Source organism: Gorilla gorilla, chromosome 19, assembly GCF_029281585.2.
Source record: "Gorilla gorilla gorilla isolate KB3781 chromosome 19, NHGRI_mGorGor1-v2.1_pri, whole genome shotgun sequence".
NCBI classification, from domain to species: Eukaryota; Metazoa; Chordata; class Mammalia; order Primates; family Hominidae; genus Gorilla; species Gorilla gorilla.
Window position 1 is genome coordinate 103,755,619 of NC_073243.2, and position 20,946 is coordinate 103,776,564.

General features: G+C 41.0%; 1 long non-coding RNA gene across 1 annotated transcript; it reads left to right on the forward strand.

The window, feature by feature from the left end:
- Positions 1-379: 379 nt before the first annotated feature.
- LOC134756441 (uncharacterized) lies at positions 380-3,379 on the forward strand. The gene is made up of 3 exons (XR_010131820.1): positions 380-574; positions 1,293-1,407; positions 1,536-3,379. It is a non-coding gene; the product is annotated as an uncharacterized lncRNA (long non-coding RNA).
- Positions 3,380-20,946: the final 17,567 nt, after the last annotated feature.

Consider the following 20,946-nt stretch of genomic DNA (forward strand, 5'->3'; position numbering starts at 1 on the left):
CAAATGAACAGCAACCTGCACAGGCAGCCAGTGGGATCCTGAGTGCTGGTGGAGGCAGAGAGCCTTCCAATACGTGGATTTCACAAGGTGGTGGTGGTGGGAGGAGGGGTTTGCAGGAGGGACAGAGGGTGACATTCAGGTGCAGGTGGCCACATGGGGACTTGCAGAGGGAGTCCTGGCATCAGCACGGTCAGGAGGCCTTGGAATCAGGCAGATGATGGGGGATTCTGGTTTCTTGGTCAAGATGGTTGTGGAAAGGTTATTACCAGGCCAAGTCTACAGGATTCAGAAAGACCACATCCTAACTGTGGCTGTGGCAGACCCTCCTGAGGTCCTCACATCTACATCTTCACCTCGCTCCACACTGGAATTGCAGGAAGTCTTTTCCTCTTGCAGAGTCTCAAGTGTCTTCTACTAAAAGCCTCAGAATCACACTGGCTTTCAAGGAGAAAGACTGAAAATAATCCTATTGTTTATCCTAGAGCAACATTGCAGAGTGTATTGGAGCCGTGTGGCCATCCATGGATAACCAATGCATCATACATCATGCTTGACAAGACAGTCACAACAGAAGGTGTGTGTGCAAGACGTGCAGAAACTCCTTGGAGAGCTGTCTCTTCACACTCATGCTGTGGCTTCTGCCCTGTGTAAGCACAGTGGGTGCCAAGCATGGCTCGTGGTGATTCTGCACATCTCAATTTAGTTGGACCTAAGAATATCCCTCAGTGGGTATTGCAGGTACATGGTAGCAGACCACAAAGAGATACAGATGCAATGCTAAGTCTTTTATCCTGAAGATGATCAAGGGTCAGTTTACTACAGTTCCTTAAGGAATAGTGGTTACTAGCTTAAGTGCGATGCTTTTTACAATTGAAAATGAAGTGTAGGTATAATACTAGCAAAGAGTAATAATATAATATCTTTTATTTCCGTATGTGCCAGATAGTATATTTGGATTTTTGTTTCTTCGTCTTTGGTAGTTGGCCCTCACAGAAACATGTAGCCATATTTTTGCAGACAAGGAAACAGAGGCTCAGCAAGTCAGGAACTTTCCACCATCACACAGTTAGGAAAAGAAGGAGATGGAAGCGGGGCATTCTCTGTCTCCTTCCACCTGAGCAGCTAACACTGATGGCCTTTCCACAGTGCAGGCTACATAAAGTGTGTACATTTCAAACTTTCTAAAAATAGAAGCAGGAAGAACGCAGAATGAAGATCACTGGGGCTCTGGGCCTGTGTTGATTAGTACCCCTGACTGTTGATCACTATTCCTTTCCATGTTTGCCTGGAAGATGGCCTGACAGCACCTGTCTACAGTACAGTATCGAGGCACACAGGACCTTGGAAATAAAAGGGAATATTACAAATACTGCAGAGACACAAGGATTAGTTGTTTGTTTGTTTAAGGTAAGCAGAGATGAGCAATTTGCTTTTCGGATTCCAAAAAAGATTTGTTCTCCTTCTTTAAAGCAGCAATTCATGCCAGAGACCTAAGTGAGCTGTCATTTTCTCTGAGTGTTTTCTTTTTTTCATAGGCACCAGTCTACATCTCCTGGCTGACTAATGCATCAAACAAAGCAGGCTTAGGTAAATTGAAAGAGAGAAGCTTTCCTGGGTCCAACTTATGTTTTTCTGGCAACAACTGAGCTCACTCGATTAATACTTAAGGAGAGCACTGCATTGAGGCACAAGTGCTAGCCCAGCCAGGGATGCTCTCAGCCATGGCTGCACATGACAATCATCAGAAAGCCTTTTCACACTGGGAAGGGTGTGCTTTTTAAGTCTTCCTTGGCGATTTTCACCTGCAGTCCAGGTTAGCCATTGTATAATTTGAACAGCATTGAAACTCAGGAAAAATTAACCTTCAGTATCTAATATAATCGGATTTATTCAAGAGTATCCTTTTCTGTAAAATAGAAAATTAATAAATTATATAGCTTTGAAATCAGGTTATCCTAAGTAATAGACCTGCAATTTAAGGAATTCTGAGTTTTCCAAATTTCTTGATGACTATGATGTTTGGTCATTTGCAAATAGCTAGGCCTTTTAGAAAAATCTGAACTGTCTCTTTGGAAATTGTCAGTATCAAAATGGAGTCATTTATGTTAAAAAAAAATACAAAAAAAAAAAAAAACTCCAACAAATAGAGCTGAGGAAAGCTATCAAGAAAGAGTTCTCATGTTTGTATGCCTGGCAACAAAAACTATCACAAAACATTGCAAAAACCACACCCTTGCACAAATGCTTTCAGGAACTTACACCAAAAAATACTTCTGCGAGGACATCACCCCAAAAACTGCTTGTCCAACCTTGGAGTAGCATCATCTTTGTTATTGATCAACAAAGCCAAGAATAATCATTTTAAAATAATTATGTAATACTCTTCATTTTTTCTTTAAAAGCATAGCCTTCCTTTACCTCCCTGAATGTGTACATAGTTTACTAAGGCACACATGTGCCCTTTGCAATGCCCCATGCCTCAATAAATATCTTTTACTTTTAGAGAGCCTCTCTCTGTTTGCTATTTAGGTTGACACATCCATGTTCAATATTTTTAAGTTAATGTTAATTGTGTCAACATGGATGTTGTGATCACATAGAGATTAATTATGTTCAGATAATGAGCTCAGCTTCTACCACCAACTTCAGCACTCTTCTACTACCTCCTGCTGGAGATGGCCATGCAAAGTGTTGCTGTTCTTAAAAGTCTGGCATGCAAAGAGAGAAATAAAGAAATAGAATTGTGATTTAAAGGTTTTTTTGTTTGTCTTTTAAGGAACAACTTTCTGGGAGCCAAACATGCAATAGCAAATCCAACAGATCATTCAGCAAATTTAACTTCATGATCTTCAATGTATTACTTCGGTAGATTTAACCACATTTCCCAAAGACTGACAGGTTCATTTTTTGATTCATGATCTACTTATGCCAAGACCTAAAAGAAACTTTTAAATCCCTATTTATTTCATTAATTGTCTTGTAAGACAATTCATGAAAGTGACCTGTAAGACAATGGGTCAATAAAATTTGAAGTAAATTTGTACTCAATCTGTTAACCACATCTAACAAGGCTCATCCATCCCAATGCCTTGAAGAAATCTCTTATCACAGACTGCCTGCTAATCATGGGGCATGAAACAACTTGTAAGAATATGGCAACATAGAGATTTGTGGAAATTAAATGCCTGCTCTTTTAAAAACCTGACTGTAATTAGTTTGTCTAATTGTTTAAGGTCAGAATATCTTTGATATGCCAGCTCCCAGTAATTTCACTTCAGGAATAAAGAAAAGAAAAAAGAAACCTGAGATAAAGATACTGATTCCTGAAGCAAAATGCTTGTCATATATTAGAAATGGAAAAATCTTCAGTTAATAAATAACCAACCATTGAAACTTACATCATGAAAAAGTTGTGTTTGTTTTATAAAAATTGAAATGTTGGATAACTGTTGAAAATTAAGAGAATAATTTTGATTGAGATGTTGAAAATAATTATTTAATACTATAATTATTCATCAATTCTATAAATATTACCCTTTTTTTCCAGGGAGTAACATCCAGAAGAAACAGTTAGTAATATTTCTTTACTGCTTGAGTACATTTTATCATCAGATGGCCAATCATATAATTGGGTTTATTCAAGAAATTTTTTTCTGTAAAATATAAAGTGAATCACCTATCTAATTTTGATAACAGGTAATCTTAAATAATAGACCTCATTATAGAATCATGTCCATGCAAGTACTTGTTATACAAGCAATGTGTTTACACCCTTCACTTTGGACTGCATGAACTCAGGTATCTTCATCTGTGCAACAGAAAGCCCAGGGAGCAGCAGCTTAAACCATAAGAGCATATCCTCTTTACCTGAAGAGAGAGAAGGTGGTTCCAAGTGCTCTCCAAAGCCCCATGATGTCAGGACATGGGTCAGCATCTCTACAGCTCTCCTGCTTCTCTCTCATGGGTGCAAAGTGGCTTCTCACATCTCAACATGCCAAGGCAGGAAGCTGGGATACAAGGGCAAGGAGAGAGCTCTTCTCTTCTACAGAGAAGGAAACATCTTTCCCACAAGCCTGGCACCCTGCCCTTCACTCTCCATGTGATGGGACCACAAGGCCCCTCCCAGCTGCAGAATGTTGGGGAAGAGGGTGCCTGGTTCTCTGGCTTCTGTAGCTGGAGGCAGGCACTGGAGAAAGAGATGGGAATGGCCAATGGGTAGCCATTTCTATCGTGATACAGTCAAATAACAGGACTTTTAAAAGGAAATAATTTCTTGAGAATAGCAGAGCACACCACTATGCTTGAATAAAAATGGTAACCGGATTTCCTGAACTGTTAAATTAAACATGCATTGCTGATTTCCTCTTTCTGCAGCTGCTCTGCTTCTAACCATCCATCTCTTTTGTCTGTGGCTCAAGATCCATCATCTTTAGAATATAAAATCCTTCTTATGGTTTTATTTGTCTTTTGTTTGCTGGTCCCTCCTTGCCTGCCTTCAATATTTTTGGCTTTCTTCCCTTGCTTTGCTGGGATGTGTGATTTATCCTATCACCGGAGATCTCTGTGAGAAAGCACTGGATGTTTATTTGCCTGCATATGTCAGAAGCTCCAGGCAGGGCTGCCTCGTCCCACAACTTCAGGGGAGCCATTCGTTTCCATGTGCCTTGCACAGCCTGTGCGGCCACAAGTGGCACCACTGAGTTTGGGCAATAGAGAAATGGTTTCACTGGAAAAGATACAGTTTTAAATTCCAAATCTATTTTCAGCATTATCACTCCCACTGCCTCTACCTTGGCTTGTCTTTTTGAGTCTTCTTTGAATATCACGGTCGCTTCCTAAGTGGCCTCCCTGTAATCAGTCTTTCTTCCCTTCATTCTACCCTACAAATATCTATTGCCTCCCACTATACGCAAGACATCAAAACTGCTTGGTGCAGCCTTCAGGTTATTTTTTTGGCTTCTGACTGAGTTATTTCTCTGTGCCCATGAGCCATCTCACTCTCACTCCAGTGAGCTCCTCAGCTCCTCACTCCCTCCCTACCCGCTCTGCCTGCCCATTTCTTTACCCACTCCTGCTGCTGGGATAATGTCCTGCCCAGTTGTCTTCTGAACTGTCCATCTCTAGTGAGCAGTGGGCATTTCCTCCTGGGGAGCATACACCTGAATTCTACAAGCCAGCAGCACCCCAGTTTTGCTTTGGAGAATTTCACAGCTCCAATCATGTGCAGTCTTGGTAAAAAGCCATCAAAGTGGGATGTCCTTTCTTGCCAAGGGTGAGACTCAAACCAGCCCAACCACATGCTCTCCTTGCACAGAGAGATTCGGGCCCCAACCCTGTGAGGCGGATGCACCTGGTGACTGGGCTCTGAGGACAAACTGTCCACCTTGTGTTCACCGCTGACCACCAAGCCCTGCCGCGGGCTCCCCATGTCCTTCTGGCACATGGCTGCTTGGCATCATCTCCTGCATTGCTCAAGCCATTCCTGTGCATTGCTTTTTGCACCACTTTTTTCTTGGCCAGTGTAGGAGTTTGTGCATTCCAATAAAATCCCACACTGGCATCCATCTGAAGGCCCAGGAGGACGGCATCTTCTAGGGAGACAGAGCAGTAAGGAAGGAGCCTCATCCCCAGGTGCTGAATGCAGCAGAGTCTCACCTTTAACCCAGAACTGCTGCACTGCAGACTCTCTTAGAAGCCAGAAATCAGCTTTCTTACTGGAGCTGCCATTACGGTGGATCTCTGCTCTTGCAGAGAAATCCAATCATGCAGGTGGTGGGGTAAGGGGATAGGCTACAAGGAAGATTGGAAACAAATCGTGGGGTAAAGGTGGTTGTGGGCCACCTTTGGAGTCTGGATCTCCATGGGTCAGCAGCTGCTGTTTTCCAGCAAAAGGAAGCAAGTTTTGCTTTAGAAGGAGAGTGGCCTCTCCTACATAGAGGAAGAGGGTCTGGAGGCAGACGCGCTGGTGGCAGCAAAATGAAGAAGGAGGCGTGCCTGAAGGAAGTGGACTTGGGGTCAAGATGACATTAGATGGGTCACATTCAAGAGTGTGCTCCAAGGTAGACTCAGGGTTTTCTAGAATTAAAGAGAAACAAAGGGCGAAATACAAAGGCAGTGCCCCTTTTGAGGCCTGGTCTTCAGCAGAATTCAGGGGAAAGGTTCATGGGGAGAAGAGAGCAGGCGTGGGGAGAGGAGGCTACCTGTGAGGCTTCTCTCCATGCCCTTCCTGCCACAGAGAAGTTGCTCCCCCTCTAAGACCTTGGCTGCCCTCCCGGATGAGGGAGCAGCTGCCCTGGCTCGGCTTTCAGGGACCAAGTCCAGTGTTCTAACTGGGCTGGGCTCCACTCAGGATGCCAGATCCAAGGAGCATGAGTCCATAGAGGAGGCGGCTCTGAAGCCAGGGAGGCAGTGCTGGACCAGGCCACTCCTGAGCAAGGAAAGGCTGAGGAGGAACTGGCCAGCTGCAGGTGCCCACAGGGCGGTACTCAGGGAGGTGCAGCTGCAGGCCTCTGCAGGAAGAGCTGGACTCCAGGGCTCCTTCTTGATTGGGGTTCAACCCTAGAGCAGGTTGGAAATCTGGATCTCCAGCCTAGGAGCAGGGCTATCAAGGGCTGAGCAGGACAATAAGTGAGTGGCTGCCTGGTGGGGGTGCCCTCAGGTGTATCATGTGCCCACCAGGAAACTGCAGTGTAAGCTCAGCCCATCATTTGGGTGAATTGGGAAATGACTCCAAGATGAGAGGGAAGAAGCAATTCGGTGGCCCTGTGGGGACACAGAGCTGTCTCCAGGGTTCTGCTGGTTCCTATGTCCAGGCATGATAACTTCAGGGCACACTCAGAGTGGACAGTGTGGCCTCCAGCATCCTCATGGCCTCAGTCAGGCTGACCCAGGCACTGGTCACACCTCAGCCTGCAGGTTAGTTTTGTAATTTTGTGGGTCTTGAGAAAGGTGAGGTCTGATGATTTATAAGTCATAAGAAAACTTGGTTTGTTTGGTTTTTGGAATATTCAGAGAAACTTTAGTAAATGTATCAATGCTTGTAAAACAAAGCACAGGATGGACAATGGGATAAAAATTTTGAAACAAAGATAAATTCATAAGAACGTATGCAACTGCTTGTTAAGGGCTTCGCAAAGTCTCCTCTAAGTGTACTTAGGGATCCACAGTGGGGCTCACTGTGTTTGCAAACAAGTCCTCTGCAGGAACCATCAGGAGTCTGAGTTTCACAAAATCACTTAAGATCTACTCAAATACAATAAATATTTTTAAAATGTTTATTAGCATAGGTAACGGTGAATGTGTTAAGAAGGAGTTATAGGAACCAAAAAGCCCACATCGCTGGGGTGAAAATATTATTTCCAATGTTCCAATTCTCACCTCTTTACAGGTTCCATGAAGCGAAGCCTGACTCCTGGACTTTTTCTCACCAATTTTTGATTTGAGCCCCATATACCATCATTTGTTCCTTTCATGAGTTCATAAGAAAGAGCATAAAACCATGCTTCCTTAGGCACAATTTCCTCCAACAAGGAGATTGGGGACAGTTTAAATAAAACATTAATTCAGGTCAGTGAGCCGCACAGGGCACCCAGAGCTATTGGCTTGCTTGCTTATCCAGGGACAGATGCTAAAGACCTTAAGGAAGGTCCTAACTTTGTGCTGTAATTCTCCTGGGAGACTCAGACAGGCTTTGGTTTTCTGCTGCCTGTCCAGAGGATAATTGTTTGATAAAACTTGTATATTATCTATGGACAAATTCAGATGGCCAGCAAGAAAGTGGACGATGGCAAGGAAGAGGAGATGGTGTCTAGAAAAACCTAGGGACCCCCAAATGGGCTTGGTGGGCCCCCACTGCAGGGTTAGGGTCCGTCAGCAGATAGGGCAGAGCAGAGACCTCTCCTTTGATTCCTTCTCCACTCTTAGGTCCTCCCCAACAGATCTCCTGGGAAAACAGCACTGCCACCATCCTCTGAAAACCAGTCTCTTCATCCACTCCTTACCACCGACAGTGCCAACCTTAGAGTGGGAAATTGAGGAGATGTTAATTCAGAATTCAGGCTTGAGTTTGCTTACAACAATTTCATTGATGTTTCAGAAAAAAAAATATGTCCCTTCAATTAATTATCTTTGTCAATGTTACTCAAAAACATGGAGCCATTCTTCAAGGTTAAGGAGAGTGAATCATGTAAAATGTTGATGAAAATTTCATTTCATTCCCCCAAACTGCCTGTAGCAATGACTCCGTTGCTAATTGTGGGTCATTTTGCCTGAGGGTTTTGTAACTGGTGAGTCAATGAATCCGTTTTCACGTGGTTTGTCGGCAGAAGACCAGGCATCTCAACAGTCAGGACTTCGGGAGGTAAGTTAAGCAGTTACATGGGAAGAAGTCTAAATGATTAAATTACATAATTATAATAATTTCAAATTTGGTAAGATTTGACTCTGTTTTCATAGGAAACTAATTCAATTGCTTTAATTTTATGTATTTTCTTTTAATATGCTCTTAAGCAGTTAAATTTGCTCTTTGAAAAGTGGGGCTTCCTTAGAATTCCTCCTAAAATGTATCCTATTCAAGGGTTTACTTTATCCCTTGTGGTGGCTTTAGGATACAGGTGCTAGTAATTCATGTTATTTAATTTCCTAACTATGTATCTGTTTCCTTAAGTGCTGTATAGTTTCTTGTGCTTAAGCAGCCAGGTGAATGAGGTACTTTACCCTTTGAGATTACATTTATTGTAAGGAACAATTCTCTCGCCTTGCTATAGTTTATCTCAGTCAGTCTTCACATCAGGATAGGAAAGGAAGGGCTCTTTGGGGAGGCGTGGTTTATACAGGGCACGAAAGCAATGTGTGCGAGGCTATCTTCACGCATCCCTGGATGCTTGCCTGATGCCTAAAACAAGCATCACCCTGTTCCATTTGATGATTTGGAGGAAGGTCTTAGAGTTGGGGCCAAGAAGACTTTGTGAATTAGGCTTAGATTTAGTCCTAATTATTCCTTCACCTCTGCTTTTCTCAGCTGGTCCTAAACTGCCTTATTCCCTCACTAAAAGTGGCAACTTATTCCTTAGGCAGACCTGAGACCAAAAGGCTTAAAAATAGGTAAAAATAGTCTCAGAGAATGGGCTTGTTGACGAGTGTGTTATCCTCTCCACTCCTGCTGTATGAAATCCTAGGCTGTAAGTTAGAGGTAGAAGCCCAAACTCAGGCCTGTGCACCTGATATGCAACTGAGGCCGGACACTCACGCACAGGTGCTTGGAGATACAGAAAGGCTTATTCTATTTGGCCAAAGTGAGGAGGTAAGAAGGCAAGAGCTCCCAATCCACCTCAACAAAAAGCAGCAGTAGGGAGTTTTAATGCAGCTAGAGAGTAAGGGAAGGGAAATTTCAAGGAATCAGGGGAAAAAAAATCTATGTTTCTTCAGTCTTAGATGACACCTTCAGTAACCAGACTTCTGGGCGTCAGCAGCTGGCCACCATGTCCTTCGAGCCACTCATTGCTTCCGCAAACTTTTTTTTTTTTGTGGGACTGATTAAATTTTCATCACTTTGGTCATTTTCATTACTTCGGTCACTAAAAAATGCTGGGTGCTAAATCCCCAAGTGGCCCAGTCCCACATCATGATAAATTCTTGGACTTCAGGTATCAGGTGAATTGAAAGATTGTGTTTTGTGTTTTTTGTTTTTTTTTTTTTCAGTAGAAAAAAATTAGCAACCATAATGGTGGCTGCCAACACCACCTTGCAAACTCTTAACTCTAAATTAGACTCTCTCTCTCTCTCCCGTTCATTCTTGGTATCTCTCTTTCTCTTGCTTCCTCTTTCCCCTTAGTGCTGATGCCCAATTCAACATATGTTTAATGGGCCACTAGGTCATATGAAGAAAAATGAAACAACAAAATCCTGGGTTTAGTCCACAGGCAGTGAGCCCAAAGCAGCGCAGAAGTCGGGGAGGCAGTGCTGGCTGTGGACTTGCGCCTTCTGCCCCTCCAGTACCTCTCAGGAGCAATCCCTGTTCTATTCCTTCCCTCTCCCTGGTTTCCTTCTTTCCTTCCCCACTTCTTCAGCTCCTTTCACCAAGTTCCCCTTTTGTGGAACCATTTGCGCATGACGTTATCTTTCCCATATTTAGCGTGAGGGGAAGGAAACCCCATCTCCATCTCCATCTATTTGCAAAACCTGACTTTGGGAATCTCACAGAGCCCTTACCTCCCAGCACCTGTCTTCTTCCTTTGGGACATTGTTTCAAATACCCCTCTTCTAATAGATGGATGTGGCCGTGCACCTTGATCAAGAAATGATTACATTTTAACACATGCCTAGAGCTGCTTCCCACCTCCCAGCCTAGACTGTGGTATTTACCACCTATTTATGTTAACAGCAGAGGAAGTAGCCTCGAATCCAGGTAATGCTAGTGGCTTATTAAGAGACTTTTGAATGGAGTATCTGCATTTTAGCAGTTTCTTATTGAAATGCTCAAAATTGAAATGTGATTTTCCTGTATTTTGACAATTACAAATGAAGTAGAAAGATTGTATCTCCAAAGGAAACTTCATGTCTTTTGGAATTTGCAAACTACCTAAAGTCATCTAAAAATATCTTCTTCCTGATAAAAGTTAGCCTTAGCTTCAGTAATGTATGCTTTAGTTGTTCTCTTTGCTGGATTTCTGTTGCTGCCTGATAAGTTCACAGAAATTTATTGGTTTAAAATACACTCATTTAATAGCTTACCTTTCTGTAGAAGTCCAGCACACAGGATAATGAACATAAATGATGGAAATCATATTTTGAAAAATTGTAATCTCTCATTGCAAATTGATCCTAAACTTCAGACATTTTAGGTAACATAAAAGTCACCTGTGGCCAGATGCCCTCGTGCTGTTTGTTGCTTTGTTTTGTTTTTAATACCAAACTGGCTCTGAATCATGTAGTTTATCAAGCAAAGGGCTTGTCTTGCTTTCAGTGCGTCCTGCATTCCCCCACTGTGGCTCTTTCAGGTGCTAGTCTGGTGCTCTGCTCTGCATTCCCCCTCTGCTTGAGTCCAAAGCAGCGGGATTGAGGGCCTGGTCCTAGCGCCAGCAACTCAGCTTCACTGGGAACTTGTTAGACATCCAAATTCTCCAGCCCCTCCTGCTAAGTCAGAAATCCCCGTGTGAGAGCAACATGTTGTTTGACCAGCCTTCCAGGTGATTTTGATATTTTGATGCACACTAAAGTTTGGGAACACCTTATCTTCAACCACAGGCCATTGTGTGCAGAGACTCTTGGTTCTTCTTCTAGAACAAACATCTTGAAGAAAGTTAACCTTATTTAATATCTGTAAAGTTAATAATTTACCTCAGTTATGCATATTAAATATGGCACCACCCTAAAATCAGCTCACACTGCCCACACCGAATGTCATGTTTGTGTATGCAGATATTCACTGGCAAGTGAAACTGATGCTGCCAAACAACGGGGACTACTACAGTGGATGCACTGTACGGGGCATGTCTCCTGACAAAGTCCGTCAATCCGCCACGGCACCTTTGTCAAGAATCAGTTGACTTTTCATGTTGATCTACCTCTGGAATCTCTAGTGTTCCACGGATGTATTTGTCTATTCTGTCACCAAAACCACACTGACTTGATTACTGTAGATTTATAGTAAGCTTTGAAATTGGGTAGTCGGTAATCTAACTTTGTTTTTCTTCAATATTGTGTTGGCTGTTTTGAGTGTCTTGTTTTTCTATATAAACTTTAGAATCAGCTTGTTGACATCAACAGAATAGCCTGCTGGAGTTGCATTGGATCTATAGATAAAGTTAGAAAGAATTGGGCCAGGCCTGGTGGCTCACACCTGTAATCCCAGCACTTTGAGAGGCTGAGGCAGGTGGATCACCTGAAGTCAGGAGTTCAAGACCAGCCTGGCCAACACGGCAATACCCCATCTCTATTAAAAATACAAAAATTAGCCAGATGTGGTGGTGCATGCCTGTAATCCCAGCTACTCAGGAGGCTGAGGCAGAAAAATTTCTTGGACCCAGGAGGTGGGGGTTGCAGTGAGCCGAGATCATGCCACTCCATCCAGTCTGGTGACAGAGCGAGACTCCATCTCAAAAAAAAAAAAAAAGACAGATTAGTAATATTGAGTGTTCCAATCCCTGAACAGGTAATATCTCTCCACTTGCCTAGATTGTTTTCTTTTTTTCTTCATTGTTTTACAGCATCTCCATACAGATACTGTTCATATGGTCTTGTAAATTTACATATTTCAGTTTTTCATGTTTTTTTAAGTGACAATTATTCTTTACTAGTATTTAGAAGTGCAATTGACTTTTGTACATTAACTTTTTGTTCTACAACCTTGATACACTTGCTTACTGGTTTCAGGAAGTTTTTGTTTCTCCTTTTGTTGTTTATTTTCTAGGTGGTTTGGAATTTATATATATATATAATTATTTCATCTGTGTATGAATCATAGACAGTTTTATTTTTTCTTCTCAATTTGCACATCTTTTATTTCTTTTGCTTGTATTTTTGAGATAGCTAGAACTTCCGGTACCGTGCTGAGTTAAAGTGATTGAATGACACATCATTGTCTTATTCTCCATATTAGAAAGAAGATACCTAGTGTCTCACTGTCAAATATGTTGTTAGCTCTTAGTATTTTATACGTGCTCTTCGTCAGGTGGAGGAAGTTCCCAACTATTCTTCGTTTTCTGGGAATTTTTATCATGACTGGATGTTGCATTTTCTCAAATGCTTTTTCTGCATTAATTACTATGTTCTTCTTTCGTTGTTCTTCTTAGTCTGCTGATGTGGCAGATTACACGGATTGATATTTAAATATTGAACCAGTCTTGCATACCTGAAATAAATCCTGCTTTATCATGGTATATAATTCATTATAGAATTGTTGGATTCAATGTGCTGATAGTATGTTGAATATTTTTGCATCTGTGTCCATTAAAGATATTAGACTTTAGTTTTTATTTCTGTAATAAAAACTGGGCTTTATTGGTTTTGCTATTAAGATAATCTGTAAGAAATTGTAGAGAATTGATATATTTTTTAAATTAAATATTTGGTGGAATTCACCAGTTAAAACATCTGAGCCAAGTGTGGTGGCTTACAACTGTAATCTCAGCATTTTGGGAAGCCAAGGGGGGAGGATCACTTGAGCCCAGGCGTTAAAGCTCAGTCTAGGCAACACAGTGAGATCCCATCTGTACAAAAAATTATTTAAAAATTGAAAAAGAAAGCATTAACCAGGCACAGTGGTGCATGAATGTAGTACCTGCTACTTGAGAGACTGCACTGGAAGGTTCACTTGAGCTAAAGAGGTTGAGACTACAGTGTCTGTGACTGTGCTACTGCACTCCAGCCTGTGTGAGAGACAGACCCTGACTCCCCCCCAAATTAAAAAAGCACCTGAACCTGATAGTGTTTTTTTTAAAAAACATTATTCATTATTGATTCAATTTATTTAACAGATATAGGGCTGTTTAGGTCATTTACTACTTTTTTGAGTTTTGGCAGTTAATAGCTTTCAAGAAATTGGTGCATTTCATCTATGATATGAAATTTGTTAGTATGGTTGTTCATAGTACTCTTTTATTATTCTTTTAAATCATAGAATTACAGAAGTAATGACCTTTCATTTCTGAAATTGTCACTTGTGTCCTTCTGACATTTTCCTGTTGAGAGGCTTATCAATTTAATTGAACTTTTCCAAAAACAGCTTTTTGGTATCTTTTCTGTTCTCTATTTTTGTCCTGTTTTTTTTTTGTTTGTTTGTTTTGTTTTGTTTTTCCCCCCATGGATTTCTGCTGTATTTTTTTAAATACCATTTTCCTTTTTCTGCTGTTTTGGGGCTTAAATTGTGCTTATTTTCTGGTTCCCCAAAATGAAAACTTACTTTATTGATTTTAGCTCTTTCTTCATTTGTAATATACACATGCAACACTGTAGCTTCCCCTCGAATTTCACTACATCACACACATTTTAATAAATTATACATTTTGTTTTCCTTAATTCAAAATACTTTATAATTTCTCTTAAAACTTCTTCTTTGACTCTGAGTTAGTTAGAAATTTGTTAATTTTCCTAACGCTTGGGAAATAATCTAGCTATTTTTCCATTATTGAGTTTTAGTTTAATTCTACTGTAGTTTGAGAATATACTATAAGCTTTGTATCCTTTTAATTTTGTAATTGTGTGTTTTATGGCTCAGAATGTGGTCTGTCTTGCTAAATGTTCCATATGAGCATGAAAAGAATGTATCTCTGCCATTACCAGATGGAATGTTCTATAAATATGATTATGTTGGAGCCCTGTTAGTGTGGTGGTAATGCATGCAGGAGAAAGGTTGTTCTGTACACAGGTGATTAAATGTCAGCTTTAGTCACCCTGTATCTCAGAGCTGTGACCTTCACAAATATTTTTCCATCGTTTAGCCTGATCCCCCTTCCTTCTACTTCCTCCCCTGACTGCAGGGATCTCCATATATTTTCTCGAAGCCCTGACTTCTGTTGACTGTTTTTCTGCCACTTAGGAAAGGCAGGAAGGCTTCAAGATGCTGGAGTGGAATGAACGTCAGTTCCCCAGTTGAAATACAGCCCTGGCCAGTTTTTTTCCTCTGGGGAATAAGTAGTATTTGGATTGGCTTTCAAATGCCTCACATATTGTCAGAAAATCTCAAAGGGCTGTTGCTCTAAATCTCCCAAAATTACTGGAGTAAAAGCAATGCAATCCTGGAGAACACCAAGGACTCTTACACAAAGAGGAGAGGGGCACTCTCTTCCTGCTTTGGTAGCCCACAGTACATCCTCAATGCTAAGAGGGCTCTGGAGCATAAACAGACTGAGGAGCCAGGGAGACCATGGTGCAGGTAGAAATGTTGATGCCACCTAGCAGAAGTGTATTCATTCTTGAGCCTTTCTGTTGGTTCATTTAAAACACTGTAAATGAGTTAGTTATACACAAGGGGCTGGAGGCTTTTATAAAATAAATGGGATAAGAAGTCAGAAACCAATTGTGTCAACTGGCTGGTGACAGCTAGAATAGCTGGGGTTGACTATGATGAAAATAACTGAAAAAATATCCAACATTCAGCATTTGCTTGTCTATCAGCTGGGGGGTGGTGGTGTCTGAATTCAGCTCAGATTAGAGCTGTTTTAGGCCACCTTTTAGGGAAGAGTTACTTCTTCTTGGAGCTCAAACAGAAGATACATATTTATGCCAAAACCCAGCAACAAGGATCCTTCTTGGACATCACCTAAATCTCCCAAGAAGGATGATTAATCATTTCCTGCCCAATAATGACAGAGTAGTATAATAATTGATTGATTACAAATAGACTTAAGTAAATTAAGATAATTCTTTCTTTGATCATGATCTATAGACAGGCAAGAGGTGAGATAATAGGCTTTAATTTAGGTAGCACATTGGCATTGTATACAGGGTTGTCTTATCTTGAAACAATTCATAGTAAAACCTAGCTTTTATTGGGTGGGTCCAATGGAAAAACACTTTGAATAACCTCCTTTCTCTTCCTTGCAAAGGAGAAGGCTGACTCAAATTCAGCAATGGGAGGGGCAGTGTGGGATAGGGCTGGAGGAAGGCCTAACAAATTGTGGTGTGGTATTATCTGTCATTGGTGCCGGTTGTAAACTGATCTAAGCAGATCCATCATGAATAACTAGTTGGATCTTATTGGTAAGTGTGTAACCACCAGTAGTCAAAGATTGGTGGGGTCTATAGTTTTCCTTCCACACAACCTTGACTTTGGGTGAAAATAGATCAGAAAATGAGATGTGCTACATGTAAAAACATGTACTTGATAAATGTTTAATTTAGCGAGCAGGTCCAGAATAGTCATGCATCCTGGTTAGTAAACTCAGTAAATCCCTAGTCCTCTGTCCTTTTGGGTAATCCTCCATAGCTAGTATGAAACCTTCTCTTGGAGCAGACAGAACATTTTTCTGGAGACCAATCTAGGTATACATCTAGTCAGCTTCCAGCAGCTGGTGACCTACAAGTCCATGGGTAAATACAGGATGGTTTCAGAGTTAGGCTTTGGGCAACTTCTGAAGGCTATAGGGTGAGGTACTCATAGGATTCTTACAACTGGTTCTGGTAGGAATAAGGATCGTGTCGTTATGATATTGAGCAGTCCTCATATCTGAAACACTACTAATTTCACCAAATAAAATCCAGTGTTTTTAATACTAATTAACAAAATATATCTGATTTTCATTGGAGAGACAAGGAGCTGAAGTGCTTACAGTTGCTACTTCTGGAGTCAATCTTTTAATCAAATATTAGTTAACTATGTGGATGATGCTGTCATGCTAGGAATAGCTGATGAAGCCTTGGATGGGGAACATAACTAGCATGGGCATTCTCCTTTTAACATATATAACTGATTTGTATTAACTCAATGTTTAAAATATGGTAACTACAAATAAAAAATATTCAACCATAAATTCACAATTCAACTAAAGAAATTAATTTCATTCTTTGTGTCATGTTTTTATACTTGATTAATATAAATATGGATGATTTGGATATTATTTAATAACAGACCACACACAGTGTAGGACTGTAATTTTTCCAGATATATCTCTCCTTCCTTTACCTATGATTTCTCTTTCTGCATTTTAAAGATTTATTTTGTTCTCTATGTGATTCTTCCATTTATATTCTATTTGCTTAGAAGAGTTCACTTTGTGGACAAAATTAGTCATATACTAAGAACTTCATAAGTCATCTACTCCAGACATACAGAGTTTTAAAGAAACCCACAGAAGAGGTCAATTAGTGACATCTACTCTGTGCATGTTTGTGTGTGCATGTGTGCAGATATGGGTTGAGTATTATTTATAGGAGACTGTATTGTATAGGAATTCTGTCTGCTGGTGGCATAGACAAGAAATTACAATGATTTATTTTCTCTGATGTAAACAAATTATGGAGGTTGAAAGTCAAGAACTAGTTTTCCAACTTCTGCACCACTAGGGAATCAATCTACTCTCATCTTTCTGTTTTGATTTTCTAAGTCAGAGGCTGACATGCTCATATTTGCCTTGAGGTCCAAGATGGCTATTGGAGCTCCAGCCATCTCGTTTGCGTTCCTCATGAAAAGGAAGGAAAGAAGTACATAAAGTCCTTTACACAGATGTCTGTTCCTGTTTTCAGCATATTTTCATGTCTTACCAGTGTAACTCCCTAGCTAGAAATTAGTTTCAAGGAAGACTAGGTACTTTACAATCTTTTAGCTTGGGTGTATCACCGCCATTAACAAATTCAGGGCCCTGTTGTTATGGAAGAATTGGAGAAAGATCCTGGATAGGCAACTAGCTGTTTCTGCTGCATTGGACTTCCCAGCATGCTTCAAGTCAACTGTCACGGTGGGGAGGGCTGGCCTTGTCTCTAGGGCTTCATCCTACCTGAGGTCAACTCTAGTTGTAGAGTGGCCAGTAAAGCTTTTCTGTGTTTGAGAGCCCCTTTGGAGGGATTGGATATCCTTCTTTATTCTGTCCACAAATAACTACTAAATGTCCAATCATACTCTGGAGATTCTCAGTCCCCTATGTTGCCTTGGGCTGCTCTGCTCTGGGGCAGAACCAATCCTCACTGATTTGGATCTTCATTCCTATGGATGATGCATGATGTGCTTGGAGCTTGGAAAATTACCTGAGCTAAAAGCACCTTGAGTAGCAAGTCAGGTAAATAAACCAATGTTGAAGGACTGCTTCTTACTATGAAAGGTAAAATAATATAAAGACAGGTGTGCTGAGGCATAATGATGATGGAATTCTCAAAGCAGTGGGGCCAGGGACAGGCAGATATAAGTGTCAAAAAGCCAACTGTCAAGCTGTGATTAAAATTAGTGGCTGCCATTTGCAGACAGAGAAATCAATGCTAATGACTCTAAGATTTGCCTTTCAGGAGGAGGCAGGTGGCTCAGGCCCTGCAGAGGATGTCTCTGCACAGGGGCATTTGGAGCTGTGAGTGTGTGGGGAGCTGTTGTTTTCCTTTAGAGAGTTATGCCCCTGGGGGTGTTGGTGCAACTGGAAATGAGGTCAGACAGTCCGGGAACCTCTGAATAAGGGTAAGGGATAAAGAAATGTTTATAGCTGTATATGCTTTTATTTGTAATATTTAATGTTTGCATATGCATTTTCATTTGTAGCAGAAAGCTGTATGCCTCTACTAGATAGAGGAACAAAAAACTTTTTCAAATACCACGGTAATAACATTCTTTCCAGGAAAACGAATTTGAGTAAGTAAAGCCCTTTTCCCTTTATAAAAAAGAAACAAAAATAAGGAACCAGGAAGAATGATAGCTCATTCTTGGAATCCTGAGAGGGAGGCAACAAATTATACATTTAAATAAAAATAGTCAGAGGTGTTCAAGTATTACACTTTAACTTTGAAAATTTTTTTGAAGTTAAAACCTCTATTTTTATTTTAGTAGTTGAAGTGTTTAATTTCTATCTCCAAAAGTCATCTATATGTTCTTGAAGATCAATAATAAAAAAAATCCTCTATTTTTCAGGGTAAATACTCATCAAGATTGAGCATACTAAAACTGCTTCTCAACTGTTTCCCCTTCAGCCTGTATAGAAATTCACAGGACACCGACACCATTTCATCTTCCTTTGACTTCTGTACGCGGTAGAGGGCCACGGGCATGGAGCCTTTAGGCAGCATCCTCTACCTCTTGCTCAGGCCTCAGGTTCACACATCAGTGTAGGATACACACACTAAGCCAGCAGCACCCTCAGCCCAGCGGCCTCCGCGAGTGAGCTGGGGCCACAGTGTGTGATTCCGCCAGTGGATGGAATAGTGGAGAGGCTTTGTCTATGACCTTGTTTTTTTTATGGAAGACTAGTTGATAGGGTTGGTTTGGTTTTCCTTTTTGTCTCACAAGTAAACTTTTCCATATCTTGTGAACAGTAGTGGAATGACAATTGGAATATCAGTGCCTCTGACAATCGAGGTGTAAGGCTTTCTGTTCTCTGAAAGTTTCATTCAAAGATAGGAGTGAAAAATTTCAGGGCCACTGCTCTTGGATATAAAACCTATCCCATTGGGCAGAGTTCTTCCGTCTCTGAAATTTCAAGATGGGGTGGTGCCCGCTGTGCTCCTTCACTGGGGAAGCCTCTACTCATGGGGCCCTGGGCCCAGGTTCTGTGTGAGTGTGTGTATATGTGTGTGTATGTGTGTGTGTGTGTGTGTTTCTTTCATCACTTGTCTTTCAATTTCACCAATCTAAAGTATATTTCTTAAGGATCTGAAGAAGTAATTCATGCTAATGTCCTAATGGAATATACATTTTAAATGAGAGACCCCCCACCCCCCGGAGCAAATCTCCACTTTTACAATCTACGTGTTTAACGATTTGGTGTTGCTGGGGAAAGAGAATTTAATCTCATATCTATCCTCACCTCATGACTTACTTTTCATAAACAGTTTACTAATAAATGAGAATGGAGATTCAGTTGTTCATAATTCTATCACCCAAAATAGTCATTTGTTCTGTGCCTACTACCACTTTCCGAGGCGACTGTGCTTCCAAAACTTTTTCTGTAATCAGAATTCTATTGATCTTAGACAATGCAGCATGTGTGTGTGAAGTATGACAGCAACTTAATCTTTTGAAAAGTTGTGGTCCTGGCACACCCATTGCTTTATCTCCATCTGGGTCCTGCAAGTGCCTGATACACAGTCAATGTTACATGAGTATTATCCATCCACTGGCTAACCTAAAACTATAACAACAAACCAGAACCAGAGCCAGAACAAGCAAACACAACCAGAAACATAAGAAAAAACAGTCCACATATATCATACCCAAGATTTCAAACTTCTTCACAAAAGTTTCCAGAAGAATAATTTGACCCAACTATGCAGAAACATGTTATCATTTTTTACAAACTCTAAGAGACAGCAACCTCATTCCTGTTCCCTCCCCTTATATCCCTGAAAAATAAACAAGCACAGAATCCAGCCTAGTAAAAGGACACAAACTTTTTTTTTTGCAAAATGTAAATGCCTGCTCTGAAATTGCAACTACTAATTTAACAACATATATCAACAATAGTAATTCTTTTGTGGGGAAAACACATGTCTGTTGAACAGAAACTTACTCAGCAACGACTGTCTGGTAGGCACTGTCTCAGGCACTAGAATATAGCAATAAACCAAGCAGACAAAATTCTACATCCTTGCGTGCTACAAATAGACATATAGGAAAAACTGCATATGTGACATGTAAAATGGTGGCCCTTGTTAAGGGACAAACAAAGCAGACGATGTGGGTGAGGAGCATAATACTCTGATGGGGGAGGGATTGGAAAGGGTGTGAAGCTAATGTGAGAAGGAGCATTTCAGGCATAGAGAGCAGCCAGGCCAGAACCCCAAGTTGGGGTGTGTCTAGAGAGCCCTGGGAAGGGTGAGAGAGTAAGGGATCAAGATGATAAAGCCTTTGAAGCCATTTTATGGACTTCCTTTGTGCCCTGCATGACACAGAGACCAGTGAAGAAGACTGATCACACAAGGGACATTTTCATAAATTTAACAGATTTGGGGTTTTGTTGGAATAGACTGCAGGGAGGAAAGGATAAAGCAGAAATACCAATAACCCTAAAACACGATTGCAGTAATCCAGGCAATAGGTGCTGGTGCCTTGGCCCAGAGTGGTTGCCATGGAAACAATAGGCAGTAAGATTCAGGCTATCATGGGAAGGTATTGCAGACAGAATTGCATAACAGACTGGTCATACGGTCTAAGGAAAATAACGATGTGTAGAGATACGCCAAGATCTTTGGCTTAAACAACTGGAAGGTAAAGTTGTCATTTTTTGAGATGGGGAGACACATGGATATCTAGCTGAAGGATCCAGAAGAGCTGGAAACTTGCAAAATACTTTTTTTTCAATCTTCTTTGAAAATTAA